Here is a 9,228-nt window from a genome sequence, read left to right as displayed (position 1 = left end):
CACATTACTGATAGTATGGTTAATTACTCTTAAGAATCTCATTTTATCTAAAATTGTAAAAATGGAGGAATAAATCATTATTTTTTCTATTATGTGAATTTACAAGATTGTAAAAAATTATTCAAAGCTATGTGCAGCCAGGAATATAAGTTAGTTTTATTACTTTAGAAGTGTTTAATGTAGTATTAAACATCACGAACATAACACTATAAAAAAAATATTTTTAAAATTCAATTTTTTAATAATAGAAAACAATTCTTTTAACAAATCTATTCCGAACTGGAACTTTACTATTCACAGCGATTAATAGGAACATTTCTTCAAAGATCTTCGATAATTTTAATATCACCGGAAAGTCAAGTCCATGTCATATTGAAGAAAATAAGCTATTGAAGGCTCAACTGAAGGACATGTCTTTGCGTCAGGGTGATTTGGAACAGTATTCCAGAAGAAATACCGTGGAAATTTTTGGTGTACCTGAGTCGGCTGACGAAAATAATTTATCTTTGAAGAAGACGGTGATTGAAATTGGAACAGCCCTTGGTGTGAAATTAACTGAAGACGGAATTGACGCCTGTCATCGCGTGTCTGGTGGCAAGAATCGACCAACTTCGGGCATAATTGTGAAGTTTTTGAGACGTGATGATCCGGATCAACTTCTGGCCAGGAGGAAGGTGAAGAGGGACTTCTCAACCCGCCATCTACAAGGCTACAATACCGACCAGCAGATCTACATCAACCCGAGTTTAACACCTGTCAGGCGAGTGCTTCTGGCTAAGGCCCGTAGGCTGAGAGTTGATTTCAATTATAAGTTTGTGTGGGTTGACAGGGTAGGCAAAATTAAAGTAAGGAAGTCTGATGATAAGAGTAGTAGGGTAATAGTTCTGAAAGATGAGGATGATCTAAATGCACTTGTACAGAGAGAGTCAGCTACTAAAAGTAGGTAAAATGTTTGGTGGGAATGGGAAGATTAATATCATGCTTTTTTACTCTAGATTTTTAATAATGTGGTTTGTTTATTTAATTTGTTTAATAATTGATAATTTAAGGAATTGTACTTTCGTAATTTTTTTCCGAATTTGGAACATCACATGTGAAGTATCAAGTAGTTTATTATACTCTAAAAACAATATGACGTTATTAGTAATATTTTATTTTACTAAAGGATTAGTGCTGCCTGATGTGAGCGTATTTTTTATTGTCTCTTTAAGTTACAAATGAAAAATAGATGTGTTGTGGCAAGGTACAAATTTCATTTTTCATGTTTATTTGGATTTTAACCGTAAATAAGAATGAATCCTAATGATGAAATAATAATTTATTATCAGAATGTAAGAGGTTTGCGCACCAAAATGCATACACTATTTGAGTCTGTGTTAAGCGAGCAGTATGATATTATTGCCTTAACAGAAACGTGGCTGACAGAAAGCATTTGTGATAGGGAACTATTTGATAATCGCTATATTGTATTCAGACGAGACAGAAACCCACTGATAACAGGTAAGGAGCGGGGGGGAGGCGTATTGTTGGCAGTTCACGGGCGGCTACAAGCATGTGAGCTGTCTGTGACGGTTGGCGATCAGCTGATTCCCCGCGACCTTGAATCTATTTGGCTGCAAGTGCGCATGCCTCATTAAAATAATATCTATTTGTATAAACATTGTTTATTTTCCACCTAACAGTAATCGTAGTTTGTATGATGACTACTTTAATTCTTTTGAGGATTTTAAAAGTAAGTCTATGTTTGATAATTTGTTAATATTAGGTGATTTTAATCTACCCGAAATTAATGGATTAAACTGTAATATGTTGTTTGGAAGCACTGTAGTTAAAAATCTATATCACTTTATGGCAATGCACGATCTTAAATCCCACAATGATGTTCTTAACTGTAACAGTATTACTCTTGACCTAATAATTAGTAATATCAAATCACTGTCTGTTGATTACTGTAACGGTCCTTTATTGCCTCTAGACGGGCACCATCCGCCGTTGTGTGTAGGTTTTCCTTTCAAATCCTTCCTTATTAATAATTTAACTAAAAATAAACTGATACTCAACACTTATTATTTTTTTAAGAAAGCTGATTTTTACAGTATGTTTAATAAATTTAGATAATGTAATTGGGATGAAGTGTATAGTATAAATAACGTAGATAGGGCTGTGGATGTGTTCTATAAAACAATTTTTACCGTTTTTGATCAATGTGTACCTAAAAAATTAATCTTTAAAAGTAAATATCCGTGTTGGTTTACAAAGGATATTATTAATTCTATAAAGATAAAGAATAAATGTGCTTAATAAATAAGAATAAATAAAGAAACGGAAATTCTCTAAATTCCATGAAAGTTTGTTTAAGGATCTCAGGAGAGGTGTTAAATTGAAAATACAATTGGCTTATCGAGAATATATTCGAAACATTGAGTATTGCATTAATGTAGACTCTAAGTTTTTCTGGAGTTTTATAAAGTCCAGACGCTCTTCTTCTAATTTAGATTTGGGCTCTTTCGAAATGAAATTTAAAGACAAAGTGGTTCCAGTTGATCACATTTCCAATTCGTTTGCAGACTTTTTTTCTTCAGTTTTCTCGGTTAACTCCGGAAGTAAACCTAACAATATTAGTACTGAAAACTTATATAGGGAAAACAGCCAAGGGGTTTTGTTTACAGTTCTAGATGTGTTAGCAGCGATCAAAAAATTGAAATCAAAGAAATCTTCTGGACCTGACTGTATTCCTACATATATAGTAAAGGGTTGTGCTGAGGTGCTGTGTGATCCTTTGTGCTATTTGTTCAATCTATCTTTAAAAACCTGTATTTTCCCGGAGAAATAGAAGGAAGCTAAGGTGGTTCCCATTTTTAAATCAGGAAACATTGAAAACATTTAAAACTACCGTCCGATTTCATTGTTAAATACATTCGCTAAGATATTTGAATCACTTCTCTATAACTATATTTTTTATAACGTAAAATCTGATATATCTCCCCAGCAGCATGGCTTTCTTCCTTGTAAATCAACAGTCTCTAATCTAATGGAATTTTCTTTTGACGTAGCATCTGAATTGGATACTGGTGGCAGGGTTGATGTAGTGTATACAGATTTTTCTAAGGCGTTTGATAAAGTAGATCACGATATTTTGTTAAGTAAATTGTCTTGTTTTAATTTATCCCCGCCTTTTATTAGTTTTGTTGAGACTTATTTAAAGCTTCGCAGTCAGTTTGTTATGGTGTCTAACACTATGTCTAAAAAGTACATTAGCACTTCAGGTGTTCCCCAGGGATCTAACTTAGGCCCATTACTATTCTTGATATATATTAATGATCTTCCTAATTATTTAACACGGTCTAAATGCCTTTTGTTTGCCGATGGCTTGAAAATATATAGAAAGATTCGAGACAATCACGACGTTGCTGAACTGCAATCAACGCTAAATTTACTTAGCCTTTGGTGCTTAGAGAACAACCTATTTTTAAATGTAAAGAAGTGTTTTGCGATGACTTATACTAGGAAAAAATATTTAACTCTACCAGAATACTCTATAAATGGCACTAAGCTACTACTAGTGACTCATGTTAAAGATCTTGGCGTAATTTTTGACTCGGCTCTTACGTTTGAAAATCACCTTAATTTTATCATTAATGGATGCCATAGGATGTTGGGTTTTGTAATTAGAAACACGATGTATTTTCATTCAATTGATCCTGTCATTAAACTATACAATGCATTCGTAAGAAGTAGGCTGGAGTATTGTGCAATAATTTGGACCCCTTATTCATTACATAGCATTGCTTCTCTGGAGCTAATTCAAAACAAGTTTCTAAGGTATTTATATTTTAAAAGATTTCATGTTTCTTGTGAGCGAAACCTGTCAACAACTGTCTTAAGAAGTATTTTTTCTTTTGAAACTTTGTTAACAAGACAAAACCGATCTATTATTTTATACATTTATAAAATTTTACATAACTTAGTTGATAGTTCTTTTTTAGTTGGTAAGGTTTTTCTGCATGTCCCAAGAAATAATCTGAGACCCTCTTTGGTTTTTTTTACACCACGTTGTAATACAGTGCAGTTTTATAATTTTTCATTTTTTAAAGGTATTAGGTTGTTAAACATGTATAAAAATGAATTGGATATGTTTAATAATAATTTTAATTCATTTGTAAATAAGCTAAATATTATTTTTTAAACTTAAGGTAGTAACCTAGTTTTGTTAAAGTTTTAAATTGTTATTATGTATTGTATTATATTTTTATTTTTTCTCGTGCTGTAACAGAAACAGTTAATTTTTACTCAGCCTAATAATGATTTTGTAATTTAGTTTCTTCATATACGTACTTATAGTATATTATATTGTAAATAATAATTATTAACTTGTATTTTCAATATAGCTGTTTTGGGATAATGTTCCTGTAGCTATTGTACAAAATAAATAAATAAATAAATAAATATGGGGGATCATTTAGTTCAGTATGGCTTTAATATTAATAAATTTCACTACAAGCACGTTTAAAAGTAACAATTATTATTCCAATGATGTTTTGAATATTTTGAGCGAATAATCGAACGATCGAAAATTTCAATAATCGATTCCTAAACCTTTGATTGTTCCCTCACTACACTATTTTCAATGAGGCTAAGGTGGTTGTTAGTTTAATGCCTTGCCCAAACCGAGTTTGAAACTCAGAAGCATGAACGGTTATTATCTATATAGATATCAAGGTCGTTATTGCGTAAGCGTACATAATACCTATGACAACCGCACTCATTGTAGGTGTTGCACATAAAAGCCAAAGATGTAACTAGGAATTGACTTTGGGGAAGGAAAGGGGATGAATTTGTTTGTACGATTGGGGAGAGTAGATTGTGAAATGAACAATCTCTCTCTGGTTGAATGAAAGAAAATAATTTATTGTAAATATATTGACAATTTAAAAATAGTTCAAAGACTGTCAATTATCTTACAAAAATTTTAACCGGGGAGGGAGGTGGGATTAACTTTCTCACTATATTGGTGTACCTGTGAGTTATGATATACACTTTCTGAGTGCCGAACTTTGTAGGTTATAAGTGCATGTTTGTGTATAAAGGTTTTTGACATTTGAGAAACATGGTTGTCAAACTCCGAATTAAGTATTATACATTGTGTAACATACAACGATAGCAAATGTCTAAAATCTTATTGTAATTTAGAGATCTCGTAAATGATATGTATTACACTTTTGAAACAAGCTCATATTAAAGTAAAATTTAATAATATTTAACAATTTTCAATATATTAATGAAGGTATATTCATCCCTCCGTGACTTATAAAGATTTTATTTTCCAGGAAACATGTATTTTCATTGATCTGGGAGCAGGATCCCTTACTATATCTGCAATCAGAACGGATAATGGCCACATGAAGATATTGTCGACCGTAGGAGAAAGCCACTGGGGGGGAAGTGATATCACTAAATCTCTTACGTCTTATTGTTGCGAAATGTATAAAACATGGACGAACAGAAATCTGAGCGAACAAGACGTAAGGTTTATAGCCACACAGTGTGAAGGAGCTAAGCTTATTTTAAATAAAAGAGATAGAAGAAGTGTTGACATCACGCTACCTCCTCCATACAGGAAATGCAGAGTCACGTGGAATATTATTATAGGGAAGAATAGTGTCCAGTTAAAAAATATATCTAACCTTTTGATTAGATGCATGGAGGAAGCGAATATCGACCGAAATGAGGGACCTGAACTTAGAATTGTACTGTTTGGAAGATCTTCCCGGCTACGAAGCATTAGAGATGCTGTCCTTGAGTTTATCCCCCGAAATCATTTCATAGAACATTTTTCCAATGACAGACACTTTGTCGCCATCGGGGCCGCTCTAACTGCTAGCTTTCTGCTTGATAAGCACTGCAGACTGAGGTTTGCTAATGTTGTAATAGACGAGTTAATTCCAACCCTTGCGGTGCGGAGTCGTGGCGGAGAAATGTCTGTGGTGATTTTCTCCCGGTCCGTACCCATTTTATCGAATGCTGCATTGACCGCGGCTCGACTTTTCGACGTTCCAGGACACGAAGATACACGTGACGTGTTCGTAAGATTGTACGAGCTTGAGAGGTCAAATGCGAACAGGTACGTTTATATCGGAATGACCCAACTTTCCCTACCTGAATCTCATGATGACAGCTGCATTATAGTTTCGTTCAGAATTCACAAAAATACATTTCATGTCATGGCGACTGAAATGGAGACGAACGAGATTAATGAAATTGATATTTTAGAGAGTGAGGGATTCAGCGAAGAGACGCAAGCTCCGAATGTACAAGGTACGTATCACATTACATTAGATCTTTTTCACGTTTGAAAAGTTATAGTTAGCTAAAATATAAATTTGGTTAGGTGTTAACTGAAATGGTTGATAATTAGAGGTAAACAGCTTGTAAAAAAACACTGGTAAATTTTAGTTCAAGCAGGATGGGGTAAATACCCCTCCGTCGCTGTGATGCCGCCCTCTCCCAGTCCCACTATCCTCACCACTGCTCGGCACTCGCCCGCTTGCTCTATCCCCTGACCTGGCCACTGCCACTTAGTGCTAACCTCGCACCATAACGCAAGCTCTCTGAATACTCTATGGCTACATTACGCTTGCATAGGCCTGCACACAAAAATACAATATACTTATAGAATAGATAAGTAGTTCCAGTGTAAACAAAATGGCGCGAGCGAGACACGATCCACACAGCTGATACAACAGACGAGGAGACGCTTGTCCCACTCCCCACCATTGGCGGAGGGGCCCCTCCTGCGCATGGCTGCTCAGATATTTGTTTCCACGCAGGTTTCTTTGCGAGCGGTTCATCTAGTAAAATTAGTTAGAAAAACAACAGAACCTAGTGCATTTGTGAAACTATCTTAATCTTCATCTAGTTAAAGTAATATTGAATTTTAGAAAACATAAAGTTCTTATTTTCAGTCGTAGTAGTAAAATCCATAGAGTTCTTCCTTGGCTAAAGAGGAACCCATGCACACAACTTTAACTCTCAGAACGTTACTAGAAAGAGTTATCGCACAGGCGGAAGGAAACTATATATGTTAGCAAGGCTCTCTCGGGACTTTGATAATGATGGAGTTTTAGCGGTAGGTGAACACTTTTTCCACACTTGATAGTGAGGAGAAGTGACATCCTAATGTGTTCTATGAATTAATAATCTTAAAGTCTTTGGTAAATAACAAAAAGGATTGTTGGATTCCTAGTTGCGTGAGATCACCATTGCCATTTTACAAAAATCCTTAGTTCAATATTTTTGAGTTGAGGAATCATTTTGAGGGGTGCTGCATTTTAAATTCTCAGGTGTCTGCCACTCGCTTCCGATTATAGAAGACAACTAAAATTATTCTACCCTTTACAAGGACCATTTCGCTTTCCTTGAAATTATCTTCTATCGTAGACAAATGTCTTCTATCTACAGCATATACACATAAGAACACTCAATGACAACGGTACATGATCTTTTCTTGCAGCGCTGGAGGACGATTCTGGCACAATGTCTTCCCGGAACCAGTGATCGAATACTGAACTTTTGTTTGCGTAACATTCTCAATGTTACGGCACTGTGGCTGTTACAGACGTTACTTCGATCGGTCTCGTTTCAAGGTTATTGTCTATAGCTGATAAAGAAACTATAAGAATGTACTACGCTTACGCGTACACTAAGTTAAAATATGATATTGGAGTCTGGGGTCGTCTAGTGATAAGAGTATTCAGACTACAAAACTGGATTGTTCGCATCGTGCCAGGATCTAGTTATTGTCATCGTAAGCATTTTTCACCAACTTAATCTTCTCACTCTTCCAAGTACCTACATACTTAACATTTTAGCTTTTTTTTTAATTAACCTCCATATTTTTATGCTGAAAATATCTTTAATCATCTGTACAGCAACATCCTCAAGGTTAACATTGTCTACTTGGACACTTCTCGAAAAAGGTATGCACTATAACGCGCTGACTAGGCACCTAAAAATCCTAGGTGTGCTAGAGAGGTGTCTATATTCTGTAGGCCTACATGAATTTCTGTCAGATTGTAGTGATATGTAAATTATAGTAAGTGACCTTTAGTGGCCTTATCTTAGTACTATGTGACTCATAAAACATTTTATTATTAGAGGAAATGCATTATTTTTGGTTCAGTTCCTTTTTTTCGATGACTTTATATTCTTCGTTATTTTGTTATTAAACAAACGTATTCCTGATATTGAAATATATAATATTTATTTGTAATATTAACTTATATACATACTCTAGATTATTCTTAAGCAATTTCAATTTAACTTTGCTGGAAGAGATATTTATACACATGTAGTTATGTACTCGGGTGAAAAAGGATCCGGCAAAAATTTTAACAAATTATATATTTTTTTATTAATATTTATTGTGGGATGAGTAAGTATACTGAGCAAACCAAACAAACAGTGTAGAAGTAAAACTACTATATACTGTATTACGAAAGTTATTAAAACTATGAGCCGGAAGGGTAATCTCAAACTTTGAGGTTATGTTAAGCAAATAATGATTATACCGCGTAGCTAACATTCAGTTCGGAGACATATGCTTTTTCACTATTTAATAGCCCTCATTTCCACCAGTGTTTTACATGGATGAATACTCTACTCTAAGTGGCTTATTAATGTACTGTTTTATGAATTTCACCTTGCAATAGCATCTCAGCATAAATTCAGCATTAGCCTGGTACTCATTAAAATCAGCTATCGTATAAAGTAAATTTTTAACTCAATAGGAGAGATACAAACATATACAAATATGAAGTGTAACTTTTAAAAATCACGCGTTTTTTAAATTACAGTAACCTATATCGCACTAGGTTACAGTATACCAAAAATTACTGAACCCCTGAACGAATTGCTGAACTTGTCTCGAATCGAATTGATAAGTTCATTGTCCACCCGCCCCAGACTAGTCTGGCCGTCCGTTCCGCATTTCCGTAGCCGGTCATATATAAAGTACCGGCTCTCAGAATAGATCCCCCTGTCGATTGTTATTTTAAACTCTCCGGATCGCTTGTTATTTATGACGACCTTTACGGAAAGGTATTAAATTCGGGCCGGGAATTTTTATGTATATTTAGTGATTCGAGGAGAGGCCCCGCCACAAATCAAACCACACACCTGCGCCTCTTGTCTCCGGCTTATCAATTATTTTACTGCCTTTGTGTCTTCGGT

The 9,228-nt window shown here is 34.7% G+C and overlaps 1 protein-coding gene across 7 annotated transcripts in view; it reads left to right on the top strand.

The window, feature by feature from the left end:
* The first annotated feature begins 6,175 nt into the window (after window positions 1-6,175).
* LOC124367844 overlaps window positions 6,176-9,228 on the top strand; it is a 64,030-nt gene continuing 60,977 nt past the window's right edge. For all 7 annotated transcript variants that reach the window (XM_046825005.1, XM_046825004.1, XM_046825003.1 and 4 more), the window contains exon 1: window positions 6,176-6,315. The gene's annotated coding sequence lies outside the window, so the exon portion shown is untranslated. The remainder of the gene's footprint in view (window positions 6,316-9,228) is intronic.

The sequence above is a fragment of the Homalodisca vitripennis genome, chromosome 8 (assembly GCF_021130785.1).
Source record: "Homalodisca vitripennis isolate AUS2020 chromosome 8, UT_GWSS_2.1, whole genome shotgun sequence".
NCBI classification, from domain to species: Eukaryota; Metazoa; Arthropoda; class Insecta; order Hemiptera; family Cicadellidae; genus Homalodisca; species Homalodisca vitripennis.
This window is presented reverse-complemented; position numbering and strand designations above follow the sequence as displayed.